General features: G+C 33.7%; 1 protein-coding gene and 1 long non-coding RNA gene across 3 annotated transcripts in view; one reads left to right on the top strand and one right to left on the bottom strand.

The window, feature by feature from the left end:
- LOC145806379 (receptor-like protein 6) overlaps positions 1–21,696 on the bottom strand; it is a 118,042-nt gene that overhangs the window by 32,132 nt on the left and 64,214 nt on the right. The window lies entirely within an intron of this gene.
- Positions 14,565–19,136, top strand: LOC145806375 (uncharacterized). 2 transcript variants are annotated; one of them, XR_014349403.1, is made up of 3 exons: positions 14,583–14,761; positions 14,886–14,948; positions 18,771–19,136. It is a non-coding gene; the product is annotated as an uncharacterized LOC145806375 (long non-coding RNA). The 2 variants fall into 2 exon arrangements; XR_014349402.1 differs by lacking the exon at positions 18,771–19,136 and having other exon boundaries at positions 14,565–14,761; positions 14,886–15,300.

Here is a 21,696-nt window from a genome sequence, read left to right as displayed (position 1 = left end):
GTGCAATGTCCCTCGGGCTCTCAGGTAGTGTTCCCTCTTTGAGATAGTCAATGTAGACTTGCCTCCAGTCAGGGGTATCAATTTCAAAGCAACTCTCATCCTCCCGGATGTATGACTGACACTTGGGGCATTCCCTCTGTAATTGATTTGAGTCCTTCTCCATCTCGGGCCAATAATAACCTTGTCTTTGGATTCTTCTATACAGACTGATATCCCCATCCCCGTAAGACTTTTCATGGATCTGTTATAGTCGGAAGCTTGCTTCTTGTTGGCCAATACACCGGGCCAGGAATCCGGTACCTCCTCGGAAGTAAAGTTCACCTTGAATAATTGTGAATTGGGCAAGCTTGGCCATAGTCAGTTTTCCAACTTTGCTTCTGAGTTGCTCGAGGACTTCTCCTCTCCAGTCCTCCGGAAGGCCTTTGTCTTCGGGTATTATTGAAGGTTCTGTTCTCTTCTTGATAACAATTGTTGCCTCTTCCTCTGGAATGTCAACTCTTACCCCTAATGTTGCGAGGGCATCTGAAAACTTGTTGTCGGAGCGAGGCACATGCTCTATTTCGACCTTCTGAAATTTGTCAAGAAGCCTTTGGACTGTTGTTCGATATGTGGCCAAGGCAGGCTCCTTTAAGACGAACTGTCCTGAAACTTGCTTCACTATCAGCTTTGAGTCCCCCCGGATCCGAATCTTCTTGATACTGTGCTTCTCAGCTGCTATCAAGCCTAAAATAAGAGCCTCATACTCGGCTTCGTTATTCGAACGATGGAAATCCAGTTTATAAGACAAATATAACTTTTCCCCACTTTTGCTTGTAAGGATTATCCCGGTTCCTCCCTTCCCTCCGGCTGCTACTCCGTCAAAGCTCAATGTCCAGAAGCTTTCCTCGGAAGCCATAGCTGCGTGCACCTCTCCTCTTAATTCTTCATTCACTGGTTCATAGTCACCACTTGGAAATTGGGCAAGGAGATCAGCTAAGGCTTGGCTTTTGATCGCCTTGGGGGCTACACATGTGATCTCGAATTCACCCAATGCTAACAACCATCTTGCCACCTTCCCGGTTAGAGCAGGCTTGCTGAGGAGGTATCGGATTGGATCACTTTTAGTAACAATCTGAATCTGATGTGCTAGGAAGTAATGTCTGAGCTTTTGGGCAGTGAATACCAAAGCTAAACAATGTCTCTCTACTGGAGTATATCGGACTTCTGCTCCTCGAATCTTCCGACTGATGTAATACACCGGGCGTTCTACTCCATCTACATCTTGGACCAATAATGCCCCTATGGATTTGGGGGTTGAAGTTAGGTACAACATTAGAGGCACCCCGGGCTGCGGGGCTATCATGGTCTGAGGCGAGGTCAAGGCCGCCTTGATTCTCCCAAAGGCCTTTTGGTGCTCTTGGTTCCACTCGAACTTGGCATCTCCTTTTAACAAAGAGCCGAAAGGCGCAGAGATCTCTGCCAGTGTTGGGATAAACCTCTGAATATAAGACACCTTCCCGAGGAACTTCTTTAACTCCTTCTGAGAATGCGGGGGAGGCATTGCTCTGATAGATTTGACCTTGTCTTCATCTGCCTCGATACCATGCCTATGTACAAGAAACCCGAGGAACTTCCCGGCCGTCACCCCGAAAGCACATTTGAGAGGATTCATCCTCATTTTGAATTTCTGGCACCTCTTGAATACCTTCTCAAGGTCTCGGAGATGGTCTTCTTCTTTCTTGGATTTCACCACTAGATCATCAACATAATCTTCCATCTCATGATGGATCATGTCATGAAAGATTGCAGTCATAGCCCTTTGGTAAGTTGCACCGGCATTCTTGAGTCCGAAAGGCATGACTGTATAGAAGAAGTTTCCGAGAGGTGTTCTAAAAGCAGTCTTTTCTGCGTCCTCTTCAGCCATCTTAATCTGATTGTATCCACTGAATCCATCCATGAATGAGAACATCTGGTGTCCCGAGGTAGTATCCACGAGGGTGTCGATGTGAAGAAGAGGGAATTCATCCTTCGGGCAAGATTTGTTCAAATCTCGAAAGTCTACACATACTCTGATTTGGCCATTCTTCTTCTTTACTGGCACGATGTTTGCTAACCACGTGGGGTACTGTATTGGCCGGATGAAACCAGCCTGTTGAAGTTTTTCAATCTCCTCCTTAATCTTCTCTTCGAGATCTGGATGATATTTTCGAGCAGCTTGCTTAATTGGCTTGGAGTTTGGGAACACATCAAGATAGTGAGAGACTAGGTCAGGATCTAGTCCGGGCATTTCCTTATATGACCAAGCAAACACATCTGAGTATCGGCTTATCAACTTTAACAACTGTTCCCGCTTTTCTGGGCTAAGGCTCGAACTTACGAATACCGGCCTCGGTGCATCTTGTCCATCACTCAGATCTATTTCGATAAGTTGTTCAGGCTGAGGCTTCGGCCCATCTTGCATACATTCTGGAGCCACTTCAGGCTTTATTACTATATCATTGTCAGGAGGCTCTTCTTTTGACTCAGAGTCGGTGACTGAAGAAACCGACTCCCCGCACCTTCATAAATAATACACCATCTTGCCTCCTTCTCGAACTTTCATCACCTTCCGAGGAATAGGCGGACTTTCTGGTCTAGACATCGCCCGCTTACTTGATTCTGTCATCGGCTCCTTGTCATCTTTGATATCCTCCCAACGAGGAATTTTGACCCCTCGAGGCTTAGAGGTGGTGGGAACTTCTTCGACAGCCAGTTCGGTGAAGTAGATGGCATCAGAATAATGAGCTTCATGGATCTCGAACGGCCTTTCTGTAGCCTGAATTGTCACCGTCTTCTTTCCCCATTTAGCCTTAACACACTGATGATAACTTGATGGTACAGCCCCATATCTATGCATCCAGGTCCTCCCTAGAATGATGTGATAATTTGCCTCAGAATCGATAATATGGAACTTGGTGGCCGAGTGAATTTCTCCAACGGCTAAATCAACTGTTACGCATCCGATAGTAATTCTCCTTTCTCCACCGAAGCCAGTGATGACTATCGGCTGTTTCACAATGCGTTCTTCAGAGATTCCGGCTTTTTCTAGAGTAGCGCGAGTCATAATGTTGATAGAGGCACCACTATCTAGAAAGGCCCTTTTGAACTCAAACCCGTTAATAAAAACAGTAACATAAAGCGGGCGATTGTGAGAAAAAGGATACTTTCGATCAGCCTCGGAGAAAGTAATGGCACTAGATTGCTCTTTTGCCTTCCTCGGGATAGACCCCTCAGTTGACATGCATTCCTCATGGTGTGCCTCGGCTATATTAATGATAGACTTGGTGATTTCCGTTCTTGCCTCCCTGGAAAGTCCAAGCTGGTCAAAGAACTGCTTGAACTTTACACAGTCTTGCAGGGTTTTGGCATAGTGATCCGGATCTTTTTCCACTCTTGGAGGCTCGTAGTTAACCATCTCCTCGGTCTCCTCAAAATAAGATGCCACATAAACATGGTGTCCTCCTCTTCTATAGTAAACTTGCTCACCCTCTGGCTCGAGGATATCGTCCAGATAACAGTCATCGTCATCGAGATTAGCGATAGCCTCGATCATTGGGCCTTCATAAGCTATTATAGCAACATTCTTGCCCTTGTCTCAGTGTTGAGGATATGGTTGTTCTCGGATGTCTTGAGTCCCTCGCTTTTTGAACCTCAATTCGTCTGCCTCGACTTTATCTCTGAAGATTTTCCTGAGAGTCCAACACTTCTCTGTCGGATGTTTCAATGTACGATGGTAGACACAAAATTCAGGGCTCTCACGGTCCTTTTTTGATGGCATTTCTTCAACATAAGGCAATTTTAGCTCTCCGTCAGCCACCCATTCCTTAACTAGAGCTTTCACTTCCTCGATTCCACATGGATAAGAAACATTCCACTTTTCACCATTATATTGCTTTCTTTTCTGGCCTCTATGACCTCCTCCTTGTGAATTTCGGGTATCCGGGGCAGAGGCAGCAGCAACGATAGGTCCACGAGATGACTTGAAACTAGTCTTGTAACTAGCTTTAAATCCGGACTCTTGAGCCTGAGGAATGCTAATGTTCCGAGCTGCTTCTATTAATGCCGAGAAGGTGGGTAGCTTGTGGTTAACTAGAAACATTTTGTACCTGCTCAATGCCCCTTCTAGACAAATTTGAACCAGATAACTCTCCTCAACTGCTTCATGACAATCCACGGCCTTGTCCTGAAACCTTTTGACGTAGTCAAGGATGTCTTCACTTTCTTGTTGCTTCTCTTTACACAATGTAAGTGTGGTCACCTTCTCCGCCACTTGAAAGAACTTGGAGTGGAATTTGTTAACCATTTCCTCCCAACTTCGGACAGAGTTTGGGGCCAAATTAACATACTAACTATATGCTCGGTCGGTGAGGGACTTAGAGAATTCTCTCAGTCGGAGGACGTGGTTTGACCCATGAATACCTAGAGTCTCGATGAATCGCACAACATGTTCTCGGGCATTTCCTTGTTTGCCGGCGAACTTGATGAACTTCGGCACTGTATACCCCTCAGGGTATGGATAACTCAGCATCTCAATGGGGTAAGGCGGCTTGACGTCTAGATCAGGCAAAGAGGGTAAGGTCCTCTTGCCCCGTTCGAGATCGAACATGGCCTGCACATCGGCGAGAGTGAGAAACTGTTGAGGGAGAGAGTTTGATGGTGGTATTCCCGGGACTTGGCTTATGTACCCGAAGACTGAGCTAGGGGCGTCTTGGCCGTTCTGGTGCTGCGAATTCATCATTGGTGAGGACATTTGACGATACTGGCCATCAGCGCCTATAGACAAGCCAGTTGGTGATGGGATATTGAATTGAGGCCCGTAAAGTCCACCGTACGGCGCCGCTATACCGGGTTGTGCTTGCAGATTTGTTGTCGGCACCAAAGGAGGCCCGCTTGGTGCTTGGGTAACATTTACTGGTGGCGTGACAAGATTAGGTACGGGCAGAGCTCCCTTTTGCGCCATCACACTCCATATGTTTTCCTGGACACCAACAGTCGCCGGAGCACCATTCATTACACTAGAAACTCCCCTAGTCACCATTGGATCTTGGCTTGGCACGCCATGGAGCCCGGGTATGGGCAAACTGCCGCCGCCTACTGTGGTTTGAGCATGTGTTACTGTGGCCGTGTTGCCATGAGCCATAGGCTGATTGGGGCCTACTTCTCCTTGGATTTGATTTTGCGCTCCGGCGAGAATAACTCCACCACCAGTTTGATTCCCGTTTGGCGCCGGTGCAAAGTTAGAACTCATTACCAACATGGTGTGAGTGAGATTCTGAAGAGTGGTAAGAATCTCTTGCTGAGTATTCTGAAGTCCTTGAATGGCTTCAAGCAAAAGTGGTTGATCTGGAGTCATGGTTCTGTCATCACCACCATTAGAGGATCCTTGTTGGTGAACTTCATCTTCTCCCGCCATCCTTGTTGGAGTTGTGTGGATTCCAGATCTCGTTGAGACCATTAACCAATCCGCCTCCCCAGCAGAGTCGCCAAAAATGTAGGAGAGGGTTCAAGAAAGGAGTTGGAAAATTCGAAGATCTTCAAAGATCCTTGAAGAACAACTTCGAATTCTCTAGAATATGATGAGAGGCTTAGATTCTTCAATAATCTCAACTTAGGAACACAACAACAAAGGAGATGATGGAGATAAGAGATTGGGTGAAGAAGAAGGCAAAATGGCTAGAGAATAGAATAATGGCAAGGCTCTCCCATTGATCTCCCACTTTCACTCTCAAGGTTGATAATGGAGAAGGGAAATTAGTTCTTTCCCAAGAGTTAAAAAATCTCCAAAAAATCCATCCCTTGTAAAGCTATGGGTGGGTGCTATTTATAGACACCTCATGATGTAGGATGGAGCCCATGTGCAAGGCACATGGGAGATATTCTCTCTAACCACCTTGTCCGAGGAGGTGACCTCTCCGAGGAGGTGACTTCTCCGAGGAGGTGACTTCTCCGAGGATGAGAAAACCCCGAAGAGGAGACCAATCCCTCGGCGAATCCTTCTTCTTAGCCACACCTAACCAATGATCCCCAATCATCCCAAAGGGTCAGGGGTAGTCCCAGAGGACATCCTGCCGCAAAATATTGCCGAGTCTCATGGACCCCCCGGGATCGTGCCACCTCGACCCGGGTATAGGCTAGTTTAACCGAAGAGTGAATTTGTCTCCACTCACCGTCCTCGGGATCGGGTCCTTTGTTCGAATTCCATTACGCCCATGGTTCTGGTGCGTAGATCCCGGAAAGCTCCGAGCCCGCAAGTGTTCTGGGACTCATTAACGGAGCGACTTCTAGATTGCGTCTGAATCCGTTCGAAGCCAAGTACTTCGGATCTCTAGATTCGTGGATCCGAATCCTTTCGAGTCCGAGTGCCTCGGATCTCTAGGCTTGCTTAATACCCTTTCGAGTCCGGGCCCGAGTAAGTCTCTAGGTTCATGGATCCGAACCCTTTCGAGGCTTAGAGCAATTCAATCCGTTTGATGGCGATAAATCTGGGCCCACTGATTCTCGGACTTGCGATAAATTCGGGCCCACTAATCTTGGGCTATTGGGCCTAAATAATTTAGTGGGCTCAAATTAGCCCCTCTTACAGTTTCAACATTGGAATATGTAAGCCTATAGAGCATTTTTCTTGTTTATTTACATTGTTGCAATGGTTCCTCATATGCTATGGATTCAAGCTAGAGAGTTGTGAATGTGTAGTGCATGTGATCTTTGTTTTGTAAAATCTCAACTTTATTAGAATGAAATATGAGAATGCGAGATTTCTTTTGATTAAAAATATCTTTGATTATGAATATTTCAATCGCTTCCGCATTTATAAGTTGAATGGATTTCTAATTAAAGGAGGATGATGGATTTAATTAATATTAATTGGATTTATAGAAATTAGGCCATTACAATATACCCTATTACGAAATTGAAGTGAGATAAGTGGGGGAGCATACAACCAAATAAAACCTAGTTGAAAATTAGATTGTGGTCCTGTTATGAGAATACAGTTGGAAGCAGACTTTTGTAGATAAACAATTGGATTATTTACATAGAGACTCTCTAAATTATTGAAAAGTATAACATTAACCTTTTAAATTATAAAAGCATATAAATAAACCCCCTAAATTATTGAAAAGTATCATTTCATTCCCTTAAACTATAAAAACGTACAAATAGACCTCTTAAATTATCAAAATGTACAAATTGGACCCCCAAACAGAAATGATCAAGGTGAAACATGCTAATAATTTAAAAGGTTCATTTATTTACTTTTATAATTTATGGGGAAAAGGTGATAATTCTCAACAGTTTAGATAAATTTTTTGTACGCTTTTAAGTTTAAGAGGTTAAAGTAATATTTCTCAATAATTTAGGGATCTTCATGTAAATAATCTATAAAAAAAATCATAAAATAAGATTAAAAAAACAAGCCAAGTATACCAAAGTGTGTGATGGAATAATTTTGGAAAGGAAAATGCTATGGATTCCAAATAATTTACCAAATTTTTTATCAAACCTCTCACATGGATGTGGGTGGGTCTCACACCATGTGAGAGGTTTGGTAGAAAATTTGGTAAATTATTTAAAATCTCTAGCATAACTCTTTTGAAAACTATATTCCGGATTGAGTTTTGTAGTTTCACACCATCTTTGGAAAATCATTTCGTAAACTACTTCGTTGATAGAGTTTTGTAGTTTCACACCATCTTTGGAAGCATCATGGAAATTTGTGGTTGGGTTTTGTAGTTCATTCACACCAACTATCTATGCTATAAGTAGAAAATTCAGCATATTACGTAGGAGTGTTTTACGAAGTGTATTTTTTTTGCTTCTTCTTTTTTTTTTTTTTTTTTTTTTACCTTTATTGATTTTTTTTTTAATTTTTTTCAAAAAAATTTAGGCTTCTAGGTTCAACTCACAAAACAAATTAGAAAATTATAATTTTTTTAAAAAAAATCCCAAAAAAAAATTTAGAAAAGACAAAAATAAGTATTTTTTTAATGATATTTTTCTTTAGTGATTTTTTTTTTTTCCTGAAATTTTTCATAAAAATATACTTTTTAGATTCATCAAAACAAAATCGTCTGAAAAGGTAAAAAAATTTTGACATTATTTTTAAAAAAAAAACACTAAAAAAAAAATAAAATTAAAAAAGTAAGTAATATTTTTTTTTATTGGCAAAATGGGCCGTAGTCGTACGTGTTTGAAACACCTCATAAAAAGTCACTCTCATTGAATAATGGAAATTTCTTCCTTACACACTTTAAACACTTTGTTATGTATTATATATATATATATATATAATGTAATTTTTTTAGGAGAATTTTTTTTAAGATCTCTAATATTAAGATTTTACAGGACAAAGGACATGTAATATTTTTTATAGTGGTTGTGGTTCTTTAACATTTTTTTTAGAGAAATTTCGAATAAGAGAAGTTTTGATCCAATGAAATTTTGAAACACAAAGAAATTTAGTTTGAAATTTCTCTGATTTTCTCAATTTTTCTAATTTTTCCTGTATTTTGAAATTTTCTCTGAGTTTTGAATTTCTCTAGGTTGAATTTTTTTGATTTGCTCACAAAATTCTCTATAATTTGCTCACAATTTTCTCTGTATTTTGACCAATTTTTCTGTAATTTGCTCATAATTTTCTTTGTGTTATAACCAATTAGAGAAAATTGTGTCTTTTCATAGAGAAATTTAGGCTGTGTTTGGTACAGTTTTTGAATCATGATTCTATCTTTTAGTTTGAGTGCGGCATTTGTTTACAGTTTTCAAAAAACATTTCCACACCCACGTTTGAAAATTCATGTACCCGGTCATCCCCGGCCGGTTGACCGCTACAGTATTCGTGATTTTTTTTTTTTGCACCTGTTATTTTTATATTTTAAATAAAAAATATTTTAAATTTTTTTTTTTAAAATTTTTTTATGCACTTTGAATAGAATTTCCTTGTGTGTTTGGTTATGAGTTGTAAATTTTTGTACGACAATGCTACGTAGCTCAAATTTTGTGGCTCAAAAGTGGCTCAAATGGCCAAAACGACGTCGTTTTAAGTACAGAACAACATAAAAATGGTCAAAAAGACGTCGTTTTGAGTACAGAACAACATAAAAATGGTCAAAACGACGTCGTTTTGGCCATTTGAGCTACTTTTGAGCCACAAAATTTGAGCTACGAGACATTTTCCATTTTCGTATAAAAAATTATGTCACATCACTCAATTCAAAAACTCTTTTCAAAATGTTTTTTAAAACTCATTTATCAAATAAATTTTCTATACTCAAATCATAATTCCAAAACTCGTAAACTTAAAATACAACTCGCATTCTTAAATTATATTTAAAAAATTCTACCAAACGATACCTTTAACTCCCCAAAAAGAAATTTCACACAAGATAAATTTTGAGAGTAATTTCAGACAACGTTGAACAAACATATACATAAAAAGAGAGAGAATTAAATCTGAGTTTGTCCACTTAAAATAGTCAAATTGAGTATAATAAAAAACTTATATGAACAAATATAATATACACACATATTTGTGTATATGCATACATTCGATTGATATAATATATAATATAATATAATAGAATCATACCTCTATTGACGAATCGAACCAGAGAGAGATGACAGAGCGTGAAGCGGTGAGAATGCTATGAATTTATATAATAAATAAATAGTAGTAGTAATCGAGAAATGGATTACTCAATTTCATAGAGAGTAGAGAGAGAGAATCTCAAACTTTGTTTTCTGATAAATGGATTGCTTTGTGAGGTTTCTGAGAAATGGGTCTGCTACTATTGTTGCCGTTGCCAGTTGCTACGGTGGTGATGGCAATCATGACAATCATCGTGGCGGAGGAGGAGGCTATGGCAGTCACGGTGATGGAGAAAGAGAGAGAAGAGAGAGAATGAGCGTGCGTGATATATGGGTACGATTGTGCCTCAGGGACTTTAAGTTAAAAAAAATAAAAATAAAATAATAATATTATAAATATCTTTCATTATTAAAAGTTAAAAAGAGTTGTTAAATTAAATATCTCATATATATATATATATATATTGTATAATTTTGTTATAAATATTTCATAATTTTCTCCTAGAATTACGACAACCAATAACTCAAAATAAAGTTATGCATTTTTGTTGATAATATAATGTTTTTTTTTTGTTTAGCAGTGTTGCATAATTTTTATCAAATTATTTTTAAGTAACAAAATGTGTAATATTACAAAAAAAAATATATATACAAGTAACTTTATTTTTTAATCACGATCTCTTTTAGAAAATTATGCAATTTTCATCACAAAATTAAAATATTTAAAAATCTTAAATTTTTTTTTTAAATTTAAGCCACAATAATAGCAGCTTTCTTATCACATTATTATAAATAAATATATTAATCTAAAGAGTAATGATACATAACTCTAATATTTGAGCTCTAAAGAGAGCTTTACACATGTGATGAAAAAAAATAAACAAATAAACAAACAAATACACATGCACACACATCATATTACAAGTGAATTCCATCCATTTAAAACTCCTCTAAAATTATCTTTTTAAAACTCTCACTCATTTTTATATTCTAAAATTGTGATCCATAACATATCTATCACAAATCTATATCTATACTATATATTAAGTAAAAGGGGGTTTCTAACCCCCAAGTAGGGGTGTTCGCGGATCGGTTTTGTGCGGTTTGCGGCTCGGTTTTGACCCGCCCGCATCTATGTGGTTTGGGAAAAAGTCAACCCGCAACTGCCCGCAGTGCGGTTTGCAGTTTGTGCGGATAGGGTTTGCAAATGTGCGGGCGGTTGCGGGCGGTTTGCGGTTTATACTTTTTTCTTTAAAAATTAATTTTCGAGTTTTTTTTTTCCCAGCGAATTTAGGCATCAGATTCATTTTATATATTTGTGATAACAATTTTTTGATGAGTTTACAAATAAAAATTGAATATCAATGCATTAAATGAAAGTACCCAAAACAAAGAGACCCTACACTAGCATTTTTGCCATGAAAAAAATGTATATCAATGCATTAAAGGTTGTACTCAATTAGAATTGCCAGTTCAGTAATCAATAATCAAACTATTAGTTCTATCGACCATTAGAAGGAAAATTTTATTAGGAAAAAGTGGATGAATCACCAATGAAAATCATATAAGAAACCAAGTTTAGGACTTGATAATTCTACGGCATTAAGAAAGTTGAGAAATACTTAAAAATAAGGATCCTAGTGTCATAGAGAATATAATGGTGCTCCTGTAAAAGTTACAAAGTTGGTATATAAAAAATAATAATAATAATAATAATTAAAGTGCGGACGGTTTTTGCGGGTTGCGGGTTTAAACCGCGACCCGCCCGCAACCCGCAAATTTGTCATATTTCAAACCGCATCCGCCCGCATTATGTTTGCGAAACCGCCCATTTATATGCGGGTTGGGCGGATTGGGCGGTTTGAGCGGTTCGGATAAACCGTTGCCCACCCCTACCCCCAAGGCATGTAGAAGCTCTAATATGTCAATCCCAATTTTTCTAATTTTTTGTTTAAAAAAAAAAAAATTTAACTTCAGCATTTATTAATTTCTCTCAACCCATAAAACTTTTTGACTTATCTCATAATTACTGCAGTACCTTTTCCAAAACAAATAATTTGTATATTAAAAAAATTTAAAACAAATATAAATATCTATATCTATATCTATCTATTTATTTATATCTATGTCTAACCCACAAGTTTTGTGAGAGTTCCAATATCTTAACCTTAATTTCTTGATTTTTTTGTTTTTTTAAAAAAAATAAACTTAGCACTTATTAAATTCTTCCAAGTTTTTTTAACTTCTCCAATACACACTAAACCCTAAACCCTAAGCATAAACACTCACAAAAAAAAAAAAAAAATGTGATTGTAATGTGATGTGATTGTAATTTGTTCAATGGTTTTTTTTTTTTTAATATGATTATTGTAGTTAGTTTAATGGTTTTATTTTTAATGTTATTTAATCTTTTTATTTGCTATTTTATTTTTATTTTTAATATGATTGAAGTTAGATAAATATAAACACTCACAAAGAAAAAAATATGATTGTTGTTAGTTCAATGGTTCTTTTTTTTTAATTTGATTGTACTTAGTCAATGGTTCTTTTTTTCATTTATTTATTTGTTTATTTTATTATGGGAAAAATGTGATGTGATTGTAGTTTGTTCAATGGTTTTTTTTTAATTTGATTTAATCTTTTATTTACTGTTTTAATGGTTTTTCTTTACAATTATTTATGAAAAAAATATGATTGTAGTTAGATAATATAAAAATATTTGTGAATTGATTTGATTTTTTTCTGATTTGATTTTTAAAGTACCAATTATTGATAATGATTAGATTGTATTTTGAAAAAAAAAATTGTAATTGATTTTTTTAACTAACTGTGTTTTTTGAAAAAAAATTTATTGCGTTTTTTTAACTATCAATTCACTTAATTTGTGATTTGATTTTTAACTCACTGTGTTTTTTGAAAAACAAAATGGATTGTACTCATTAGGGTCACATAATGTTTCAATTATTGATGATGATTAGATTGAATTTTGACCAAAAAAAAATTGTAATTGATCTTTTTAACTCACCATGTTTTTTGAAAAATAAATTATTGTGTTTTTTAATTATCAATTGACTTAATTTGTGATTGATTTTTTTAATTATTGATGATGATTAGATAGCATTAAAGAAATTGTGATTTGTATGATTGAAATTATCTCATTTTGTTTATAGTTTTATTTTTTAATATGATTGAAGTTAGATAAACATAAACACTCACAAAAAGGAAAATGTGATTGTAGCTTATTCAATGGTTCTAAATAATCTTTTTTATTTACTATTTTAATGATTCTTTTTTTCAATTATTTTTCTTATTATGAGAAAAATGTCATTATAGTTAGATAGCATTAAAAAAATTGTAATTTGTATGATTGAAGTTATCTCCTTTTATTTATAATTTATTTTTTTAATATGATTGAAGTTAACTCACAAAAAGAAAAATGTGATTGTAGTTTGTTCAATGGCTGTAAATAATCTATCTATATTTATACTATATATTAAGCAAAATGGGATTTTTAACCCCAAGGCCTATGGGAACTCCAATATCTCAATCTGAATTTTCTAATTTTTTTATTTTTATTTTTGAAAAAAAGCTCAGCATTTATTGATTTGGTTAAAATCTCCTCATTAACATTTATTAACTTCTTTTAATCCACATGTCTTTCTATATGTCTGCATTTATTGATTTGGTCAAAATTCCCTTATCAGCATTTAAAATCCCCTCAAACAAATAATTATAAATACAATCTGTGTATAGTTACTACAGTATCATTTTCAACTTTCCCTATACACTATGGTTAGTGATAAGATTGTTAAATTATTTTTATAAAAAATCTTAAAAAATATAATTTATATATTAAAAAAAATCTAAAACAAATATAAATATATAAAATTATCCCGTGCATAGCACGGGTGATAGGCTAGTTATATATTAAGCAAAAGGGAGTTTTTATCCCCAAGCCTTGTGGGAGCTCCAATCTCTCAATCTAAATTTCTTGATTTTTTGATTTAAAAAAAAAAAACCTCAGCATTTATTAACTTCTCCCAACCCCAAAGTCTTACCCTCATAATAACACTTTAATGCATTAAGAACAAACATAAAAAAAAAATTCTTTAAAATACAACACATATGAATTCCTTAAAAAGTCTCAACACATATGATTATTATCCCTCATAATAACACTTTAATGTATTAAGAACGAGCAAAAAAAAAAATCTTTAAAAGTCCAACACATATGATTATTATCAAAATATTAAACTTTAATATAATATAATAAAAAAAAAGACATTTAATTCTTTGAAAAGTCCAACACATATGATTATTATCAAAATATTAAACTTTAAAATAATATAAAAAAAGGAAAAAAGATGACATTTAAAAAAAAAAAAAAAAAAGATATTTAAAAATCGCAATTCACATATATAGATAATTGTAAATATATTAAGGAAAATGTGGTTTCTAAACCTCAAGCCTTGTGGGAGCTCCAATCTCTCAATCTTAATTTTTAAAATTTTTGATTTAAAAAAAAAAACCTCAGCATTTATTAATTTGGTCAAAATCTCATGATTAGCATTTATTAACTTTTTTCAATGCACATGCTTGCATTTATTGATTTGGTCAAAATCACTGATTAACATTTAAAATCCTCTCATACAAATAATTATAGATACAGTCCGTGCATAGTTACTAAAATAGTTTTTTTAATTTCTCCTGTACACTATGATTAGTGATAAAATTGTTAAATTATTTTTATAAAAAATCTTAAAAAACATAATTTATATATTAAAAAAATTAAAACAAATATAAATCTCTATAATTATCCCGTGCATAGCACGAATGATAGGCTAGTCCATATATCTATACAATATATATAAACCACGGATGCAAAGTAAACAGTAATTTCAGCCAAATATGAACAGTATTTTTTGAATAGTTGAAAAGTCGGCCTTATGCTTTAGGTTTTCTTCTTTGGATGCAAGGCTATTCATGGAAAACTAACTTCAAATTCCTTACAGCTGTTTATCAAAGATCCATAGTATACGCCGCTCTCTCCCTCGTTTGTTTGCTTCTCTCCCTCACGAAAAACCCCTCTCTCTTCTCGGGTCGTCTCTTCCCTGTTTCCATTCGTGGAGATCGAAGTCGCAAGGATTGAAGAGACCAGGTATGGTTCTTAAAACCTAAAATTTTCTCCAATTTGCTCCGAATCTATGGTTTCTCTCTCTCTGATTTCTCTGTCCGTTCTTTTGCTCTTTATCATCTCTCACTTTCGTCTCTTGATTTTGAAGGGTTCTTCGAGAGCTCTGTCTTCTGTAGTAGCTTATTGGTTCGAAAGAGTTCTCATTGAAGAGGTATGGCTTGAAATCCCTAAAACCCTGATTTTTATTAGTATGAAATTGTGATTTTGGAGACCATCATATAAATTTTCCTTGAGTTGTTGTTTATGTGGTCTTCTCTTTTTAGTATTTTCTATGCACATACATACCAGCAAGCTTTTTTATTCATTTATCTATTTTGCTGTGAAAAGATTGCAAAATTCAATGGGGTCAAACTTTTTCACCTTTAAAAACCCTCAAACAGAGGGCTTAATGTTCTTGATTTCAAATGGGGTTTGATTTTTTCTTGATTTCAAATGAATCGCTCCAAATGCAGTTTGGATTTTTCGAAATGCATGTATATAACTACAATCTCAATGTACAAAAATACACTTTTGGTAACCCAACTGACACAACTCTTCATTTGTTCCTAATTTTGTCATAGATTTTCTCTCTCCTCTCTCATATGTGTCTCTTCCTTTCTCACATCATCATTATCATTTTCCTTCTTTTTGGTTTTGTGTGTGTATTTGTTGAATATCACTAGAACTAGCTACAGTAGTTCCATTGATGTGTAGTTGTTCCAGTGATGTGTGGAAGTGCTTAGCTTTTGCAATTTGTTTTGTAGAACATAGTGTGTCGAAGTTTTGTGACTATTGCTTGGTAGTGTGTCCATTGCAAGGCTTTACATGGAAAATTGAATTGGGTGATTGAGGAAATTCTGCGATTATGTTATGACTTTTGATGATGTGAAGATCCCTCATGGTGAGTAATAGGTTCTTCAAGAGATGTGGAAGAGAAAAGAGAAGAAGAAAAATAGAGAGGTGAGTGATGGCCGGTAAAGAGTGTGGAAAGAAAAAAGAGTAGAGAAAGAAGAAAAATATATAGGTATGTGATGGTCTGTAGAGAAAGATAGAGTAGAGAGAGAAGATCAGAATGTAAAATAGAGACTGTGGATCATAGTGATCAATTGATGGGTGAAATGAATACCAGTGAAAGTAGAGAAGATTTTTTGGCCAATGGTTTTCTTTGCCTCATTAGGTGTCTTTTGTGAAATGGGTTTGCAAAAAGTTGCCATACTTTTTTTAAAAAATTTATTACTAATTTTATTCCTTTGATTAAATTGAAAAATATATCATCCGTGTGAAAAATTCAATAAACCTCAACAATTTCTTAAGATCACTTTTAAACGTCAATTTGAATGGTTAAAGGTCCAATCTTTTCTCTTCATTGCTTTTTTTTCTTTTGTTCCCCTAGGTTTGGAAATGACTTTTGTTTGAGTTTCATTCATAAAAGAGAATTGTAACACATTAGTATGAATCATGTTTTAATTTGATTGGGGCTCAGTGCCTTGGGCCACTATGGAGGGTTAAATAGAAATGTGAGGAAAACTACACATAGCCGTTGGAGTCTTGGCCAATGGTTTGCTTCATATTTAGTGGTTTCATAATTCTTTGTGATGTGAGTTTGTAATAAGTTTTATAATTTCCTCTATTAACTTTAGTAGATTTTGTTACTTGCTTCATTTTTTTTTTTTCATTTGTGTATGTAGATAATGTGTATTTTTTGTTAACAATTGTGAAGTCTCCTAACAATATATATAATATAGTCCTTCAATTTCCCTTGTTGTTTGTTTAGTTGAACTTGAGGATTAATATTACTTCCATTTGCATGTTAGGTGTTCATATAACAGAGGGATACACTATTCTTCATTCATAATTATTATTATGAACAAGTCTGAGATTTTTTTTTTCCAGTACACTAAAAAAATTCATTTTGAAAAGAATTCTTCAAATTATCATCTTTAATATCCAATATTAATCTCAATTCTTTTGCAAATTTATTCTCATGTACAAGAGCCAAAAATGGGCAGGAACCTTCTCTGTGATAAATGATTCAACATTTGATATTCAATTCATTTGACATTGCATACTTTGCATGGTTGTTTATTTAATGAGATTAAAGACCTCTTATTGAAATGTACATTCTTTGCATTATATGGTGGCTTTTGTCAGTTTGAATGGAAGTGTTGTTGCTAACAACCATTTTCACTTTTATTGTTTTATTTCATTTTTATTTCATAATTCTTTTTCTTTGTTTTTAATAAAAGTAAATTAGTAATGTGAGATTTATTTCTTGTCCTTCCTCCTGATACTAGAAGTGCAAAAGAAGCTTATGCAGCTTCTAGATTTTTTTTTTAATCGGTAAAAATAAAATATATTGATGTCAAACAAAGGTAAAAGGTGTACAAATGAATACGTCAGTCAAGACAAAAGGCCAAGGCTAGAGCAACAAAAAAGGAAACAAATCCCAATCAAAATTGGGAGCAACAGCAAACAAGAACCAAAACAAAGCCGAATAACGCAGGTAGCAAATATTGCAAACAAAACACCAGCAGCAATTAATGCGGAAAAAATTCCCAAATCCTTGCTGCACTCAACCAAAAAAACTCCAATGTTTAAAAGATTTCTACAATGCTTCCCATAGCATAACAGAGCACACCCATAATCTTGTTTCAAGACCGAACACCTATCACTTAGGCTGTGTTGATCATGAATTTAGGTAGAGATTTGGAAAGGAAAACGAAAATGTAGATAAAATGTGAATGAAATATAGTTACATTTCACTCACCTTTCTCTTTTCATTTTCCCTTTCCCTTTTCCTTTTCAAATCCTTACCCAAATTCATGCTCCAAACACAACATTAAGGTAACAGGTTTGAAAAGTCGTCTTCTTCATATACAAAAAAAGCTCTTCTAAAATTAAGTTGCGAAGAACCATTATGATCACCTGGGCGGAGAAGATTAGCCACATTTCCATCCTTATTATCTGAAAGTTTATGCAACTAGGGTCTCTCATCAAGCCATTTGTCCTTCTAGAAATTAATATTCTTGCCATCCCCCAACTTTAGACTCAAATTTTCCCTGAAGAGTTGGAACTTGTCAGAAAATTTCAATTGGATAGAAAAAACTCCTTTCACATGTTGTAAAAGATCTATTTTTAGGCAAAGGTTCTAACCGATTAATTAGATCATTGGAATTATTGTACCTGTACTTTGTAGTCCAGTGTGATCATTAAACCTAACCTAAAACATCACTTGCATTCATGCACTCAAAATCTGTTTCAAATATTAAAGAAAACACTACTATGATAGAATCCAACATTGCTTCTGCTTCTTGTTAATCTAGAACTGATGTTGTGGAATGACCATCTGTGATCTAATTTAGTGAATGCAAGTTGCTAAAAACATCTAATAGCAAACTAGACCCTATTATCAAAAGCTAATTATCAAATATGAAAGGCTTAAAAAACTAAGCTTGTGGGTTTGGTCTAGCTTTTAGATGTGAAATTCCCTCGCTATGTAATTTGCACCATCTTATTGATTAATTTTCTCTTTGAATTTTGAATGATTTAATTTGCATGCACGCACTACGTTTGAACTGCATAAAACACAATGATTTGAATCTAACCCTCGTAAGAATTTGCTTGTAGTTCTCTATTTCCTTCTTTTCAAGTAGATGATTAGCTACTTATCTTATCACCAATCCATGCAAATAAGGATGTTTGATAATAGTTATTATGGTCTATCTTTGTATTGTTTTTTTTTTTTTTGTCCCCATTAAACTATTAAATAAGAAGGGCTGATAACCTTTCTATTATTGTTTTTAATTTTTTTTTTTTTGCTTTAAGCAAGTAGAATAAAAGTTTTGCAAACAAATCATGTTTGATTATTCACATGATCCTGATCCATTTGGTATACATTTAGATTGAAGGAGTTGATGGGATCTAAAAGGTGGTATTTGATTTGAAATGCTAAATTATGAAAACTAGATATTTCTTTCTAACAAATATAATGCAGAGCAACTCTGGCTGAGGATTTAATAGAAAATTCAGTTCATGGAGGAGATGATGTGGTATGTCTCACAGCATTACATACAAGCATGGTTTGGCTCATCTTACTCAGAATATACCAAGTAAAAGTGGGTTCACAATTGATGAGGGATTTCAAGTCTTGCCATTAAGGATGATTGAGTACTTGTTCATTTGTCAAATAGAGAAAACAATTGCTTTATTTTTATTACATCATATTTTTAGTAATGACAATTTTGTTGGGAAAATAGATCTTGTAATAGGTTTTTTTATTTTTTATTTTTGTATAAGTAATAGTTTTTGTTAAAAACTTTGTATTGTTGAGTCGATTTTATATTCATGATTCAGTTGCTAATTTTGTGTGTTTATGCAATAGCTCAAAACTCATTTAAATACACAAATGTAATGGGCACTAACTGGCCATTAGTTAGCGTGCCTTGCACGTGGCCCTTTCACTAGTATCACAAAAATGAGGAAAACTGCACATGCCGTACACATGCTACCGAAGAGTTGGACACAGGGACCGACTTTTTCGAAGCAAACGCAACTAATTTACAAAATCGTTACGGAATAAAAAAAAAAATATTTCTAATCTTTACTTCAAAATTAAGAGTTTTATTAATGAGTATTCTTAAAGTATTTGATAAGAAATTTAATATGTTTGTACATAGTGTATGGGAGTACATGTATCATGTTATGTATAATTAATTTAAACATTGAGTAATGTTAGAAATTCAAAAGTTCTACTAAAATTTCTATTAAATATATCACATAACTCACACTATGTGAATTCCATTCATGTGAACTATTTGATAGAATTTTTGAATCTCTAATATTTTTGTTAAAGATTATTAACCAATATCCTTAACACACTCGTTAACCAAATTCAAAAAATAAATGTATAATATAGATTTAAACTTAATAAAATGTCATATTCAAATTAATGGTAAACAATTGGCTTCTTTTTTCTTTTTTTTCTTTGCTTGTAATTTTCAAAATTTGTAGTATTGAATAATGGAAGTAGCTTGACTTCAATCCCGCTTTTGGATTGAAGGGTCAATTTCTCTAATTTTGGACTGATTTGAATAGTTTAAATTATAAGATTCGTTGCGTAAATTATTCATATAAAAAAAAATTGAGTCAATAGTTATATGATCGATTTATAATTGTATTGGAAGAAAAATATTTGAGATTGTCAGGAAACCTATTACAACTTGATCGGCAATTATGCAATGTAGTAAATGTTAACTTTTAATTTGTCATACACCCAATTATACATGCCTTTCTTCTTTGCCCCATTATTGTGGGAGAATATTAGGGGTTTAAAATATGGATCTTTAGTATTTGTCAAAATAAATAAATAAATAATGAATGGTCAATTTTTTTAAAGGGTTATTTACATGGAGACCCTTTAAACTATTGAGAAGTATCACTTTAATCCCTTATATTATAAAAGTATATAAATAGATCTCCTAAACTATTGACGTGTTTCACTTTTACCCATTTCATTACTGTATTGACATTTTTAAAACGAAAATACCCTTCAACACTCTATATAACACATCTAACAACACTTCTTCTCAATTTTTCTCATTTTTCTATTTTATTATTTTTAAAAAACATTCTTTAGCAAAAATATATTTTCAAAGAATAGTTAAAAAAATAAAAATAAATGAATACTTATATTGAAAAAAAAAATTAAAAAAATAATACTAATGAAATTGTAAATATATAGAGTACTTGAGGGTATTTTTGTCAAAAAAATATTTAAAATTTTGGTTTAACTCATGGTGTAGTGACCGAAGGGGGTCACCAATAGTTTAGAGGATCCATTTGTATTCTTTTATAGTTTAAGGGGTCAAAATGATATTTTTCAATAATTTGGAGGGTCTATTTGTATTTTTTTATAATCTAAGGGTCAAAGTGATACTTCTCAATAATTTAGTGGGTTTTTATGTTAATAACCCCTTTTTAAAGAAAAAATTATAAATATATCTCCTGAGATTTGCTTAAAATACAAATTGTCTCCTGTAATTTTGAAAATTACATCTCGTTGCCTTGAAATTTCAAATTTCATAACAAATGACTCATTTTATTAACAAATCATTAAGATAGTTAATAGTTTTTAATAATGTCAAAAATCTATTTTTATTATTAATTTTATTTATTGTATATAAGAGTGGTTAGAAATTTTATTTTTTCAATTAATTATGTTAAACAAAAAAAATTGACAACGAGTTATTTGTAATTTTTTAAATTATAGGGAACAATCCGTATTTTAAGCAAATTTAAGAGGATGTATTTGTAATTTATTATTTTCTAAATTATATTTAGTCATCCATGTTATTAATTAAAAAGGTTAGAAATGTGATCTGATCATTTAATTGTTAAAATCCAATTAATTTAATTTTTTTCATAACTAAAAATTGCAAAAATTGGATTCCTTAATAGGGGTGAGCATGGTCCGATTTGAATTGGTTTGGGAAGAAATTAGAACCTATCCATTGTTTATGGTTCAATAAAAATTAAAATAAAAACAAACCTTTAAAATCACAAAATCGATCCGAACTTAAATATTTGAAGACAGCTGGATTCAGTTTGAAATCTCAAATCACATAATCTATCATAAATTCAAAAAAATTCAAAAAATTAAGCAAAAATATTTTTAAAAAATTCAAAAATTATATAACATTTAAAAAAAAAAAGGAAAAAGAAAAAGCCTATCATAAATTTTAAAAGTAATAATATACCCATCAAACAAACTACTCTCATAATATTCATCAATTAAGCAAAAATATAACATTAAGTAATTATTGTTCAACATTAAGCTGTTATGATTTTTCTAAATATAAACTTTCAAAACATAAACATACACATTATTTAACTATTAACTTAAACAAACATAATATCTAACA

This window comes from Camellia sinensis, chromosome 13 (assembly GCF_055761805.1).
Source record: "Camellia sinensis isolate YWXY chromosome 13, ASM5576180v1, whole genome shotgun sequence".
Classification (NCBI taxonomy): Eukaryota; Viridiplantae; Streptophyta; class Magnoliopsida; order Ericales; family Theaceae; genus Camellia; species Camellia sinensis.
This window is presented reverse-complemented; position numbering and strand designations above follow the sequence as displayed.